The sequence below is a fragment of the Pygoscelis adeliae genome, unplaced genomic scaffold (genome assembly GCF_000699105.1).
Source record: "Pygoscelis adeliae isolate BGI_AS28 unplaced genomic scaffold, ASM69910v1 Scaffold63, whole genome shotgun sequence".
Taxonomy (NCBI): domain Eukaryota; kingdom Metazoa; phylum Chordata; class Aves; order Sphenisciformes; family Spheniscidae; genus Pygoscelis; species Pygoscelis adeliae.
This window is the reverse complement of record NW_008824414.1, coordinates 7,466,464-7,469,763: the sequence shown is the minus strand read 5'-3', so window position 1 is coordinate 7,469,763 and position 3,300 is coordinate 7,466,464. Positions and strand designations below refer to the sequence as shown.

Here is a 3,300-nt window from a genome sequence, read left to right as displayed (position 1 = left end):
GCCCAGGGAAGTGGTTGAGTCACCATCCCTGGAGGTATTTAAAAGACGTGTAGATGAGGCACTCAGGGACATGGTTTAGTGGGCATGGTGGTGTTGGGTTGACGGTTGGACTCGATGATCTTGGAGGTCTCTTCCAACCTTAATGATTCTATGATTCTATGTATAAGCATCTTTGAAGCCTCTGCCGTGGTGTGTGTTTAACCTTAGTGCCTCAGTTGCGCAGTACATCAAACAACTAGACGTATTTTTTATTCTGGCTTACAGGTCTTCCAAACCCTTTATGGACACGAAAGCTCTAGAGAAGGACAAACAGTATCTGACAATGTTCACTGACACCAGATGCTACTCAGGGCAAGGCCACTGCTGTCTGCTCTGCGGGGAGCAGCTGCGCTGAGCCCCATTGGGTGGGCTGAACTCCACCTTGGCTGGGCTGGGCTGCCCTCCAGGAAGGAGCGGATGGTGGTGTGGAGCCGGTCCTCGCCTGACCTGCATCCCACCCTGGGTCCAGGAGCTGCCAGGAAGTCCCTTTGCAGGCAGCGGGGAGGTTTTCACCTTCTCGGGGCTCTGCTCCAGCTGTGCTCTTCTGCCAAATATTTTTGAACACCTCATCTTTTGTGTTGTCCTGCTCTGGCACTTTCCAGGGGCTCCCAGAGAAGCCATCTTCCACCGGTATCTTGTGGGAATGGAAAGCAGCACCCCACCTCTCATTAATTCACTGCTAATGTCACAGTCCCATGGCTGCTTTGCTCTCCCCTGTGTGCCGAGTGCTTCCCTGTCACACCACCTCCCTGCAGCCCTAACTGCAGCTGCATTTGAATAACAAATCTCACAGGGGAAGGCAGGCAGCCCTTCTTCCAAGGGAACAGGTGGGGTGTTTTTTTCTTCTTTTCAAACTAAAAATACTCCCTGCATCATCCAAAAAACCAATATCAAACACATAAAGCTTGTGGAGGAAAAATACATCCCCCTCTCAATGAAAAGAGAGCGCTTGCAAGCAAGGACTAACCTCCCTACAGCACAGGGTCTGCATTTTCACAGGTGAACAAGGATGTTGGACAGTTTTGGGGGAGGTGGGGATCCTTTTCAAGGATCCTTTGGAGGACTAGTGTTGGTCATTACTCAGAAATCAAGCCTGAAATGGCAGCTGAAAGCAGAGGCACCAGTAAAAAAAAGCAGCTCTAAAGATGGATTTGCACCTGAAGAGGTTGTGCTTTCCACCAGCCAGGGAGCAAACAATGCCAGAGAATTCACCTGACAAGCTTTTCTCCTGGTGGCTAGCTGAAGAGGAAGACAATACTCATAATTTAAAAATCACCTTTTGGTTATTTCCTATTTTCACTGATCCTCCCATACATAAACATCCTCAGGCCTCTCTTATACCTCCACACTTCTAGTGCCCAAAGGGCTGGGTGGCCCTTCAAGAGCAGGTTGTCCTGATCTCTCCTGACGGCATGGAGAGAAGAGGGAAAGCGCTACAAGCCTGAGCCTGTGTCCTGCTGGAATTCCCTTTCCTGGCACCAGTGACTGCTGCCTTGTCTTCTCACTGTGTCGCTCTGGGGAGACTCAGGCACCATCTTCTTTAAAGCCCTCTTTAGGTAGTGAAAGACATGATTAGATTCAATCTGGAGCTTGGAGTTGGAGCTAGATGACTGTGGTCTCTCTCTTATCAACGATTCCCTGAGACATTTTTCTTTCCCTCCTCTGTTTTTCTTCAAAAGAAAATTAAAAGGCTAATTTTAATTGATGGCATCTGTTCTGGTCAGTGGTTTTATAGGACGGTTAGCTATAAAGCTGATCTCAGAACTGGGAAGGTGGCATGGACAGCAAGTGTCACCAATCTACAGTGCCTGGCCAACGCCAAGCGCTCAGCAGAGAAACAGATCTGAGTGGCATTTTGAGGTGTGATTCTCATCTGGCTCACTTAGATATGATGCTGAAGTGCATCAAAATATTTTTTTCCCTAGAAATGTATTTCTTAGGAACAGGTTTCTGGCTGCACAGATGGACTGGAAGACCAGGTGAACTTCTATCCCACCTCATCCCCTGACTGCTGCCTATTCACCACCAGCCCATAGCGTCCAGGAGAACCCAAAAAGCAGACCCAGTGTTTACTTTTGAGTGAGTATTAAAGCGTTGCCATGCCAACACCATAGATATCGATCTGAAGCAGGACCAAAAAACATCACGTTGGCACATCAACCGCTCAGTAAGGTGGCACCTTCCAGAGAGCAGCTTTCCACACAACATGCATTTCCAACTTGCTACGCGACTGCCGCCCACTCTCCCCTGCCTCCTTTCGGCTCCATTTCACACGGCCTTTTTTCACTCTTTAGGCATTTTAACTAAAAATGGGTACATGGGACCACCCTGGGGGAGTTTTGAGTTTTAGAGCTGTCAGTGATTGACAGTCTTCTGCTGGAAGAAAGGTTAGCTTATACTGCCTCTGGGTGCAACGGACACCGTGCAATTCAGTTGCTTGCCTAGAGCACCTAGCTGTTTCCACTGCTATTACATTCTCTAGGCTATTTCTATTTGAGTCCCTGTTCCTCCCCTTCTCCTCAGGGCCAGTATCATCTCCCTCCTTCACAAACTCAGGATTTCTTCCTGCCCACAAGCACTGTTACATGTTTGCAGAAGACTGGGATTCTGACTGTTGTTATCACCACTACTGCTGCCCTATAAATAGCTGTAATCCGTGTGGTGCCAGATCTAAGATCACATTTTAGACCTAAATGAATCGCCAGTTTTTTATTGTAATTACCCAGGTTGGAAAGGAGGACAGACTGGCGAACTTAGCCTAAGTAAAACTCCACATGAAGACTTGGCAACCTCCGACCCTACAACCTGCTTATTTAATTGGATGGCTCTTCTAGGCCAAATTCTGTCTGTGAGAGCAAGCCATGATGCATTTACAGCCATGACACAAGCTTATTTTGTCTCCCTTCTAAATGCTATCTTTATTAGTAGCATGACTACAGTGAACCAGACACCGGTTCTGGGGCGATCTTTTTTGCTATATGAAGATCATTGTATGTCATTGACTTGATGACCATGACTTCAGCTTTGCAGGAGCGCAGAGCCAAGCTGTGCTGTTGCTGCTGCAGCAAAGCAAGGTCTCCCGGGTCCGGACACGGGTCTTAGCCGACTTGGCTGGGATCTCTTTGAGTTTGACTCTCCCTAAGAGGTAGAGCAAAGTCATGGAAGTAGACTGTTTCAGGCTCTTTTAGTTGGTGCAAAGGGCTATCATAAACTGTCTTCACACTCTGCCGTTACTTTACTGTGATCATTTATTAGGGAAAG

At 47.8% G+C, this 3,300-nt stretch overlaps 1 protein-coding gene across 1 annotated transcript in view; it reads right to left on the bottom strand.

The window, feature by feature from the left end:
• Window positions 1-3,300, bottom strand: part of GNAO1 (guanine nucleotide binding protein (G protein), alpha activating activity polypeptide O) — an 87,217-nt gene that overhangs the window by 78,330 nt on the left and 5,587 nt on the right. The gene's annotated exons all lie outside the window — the stretch shown is intronic.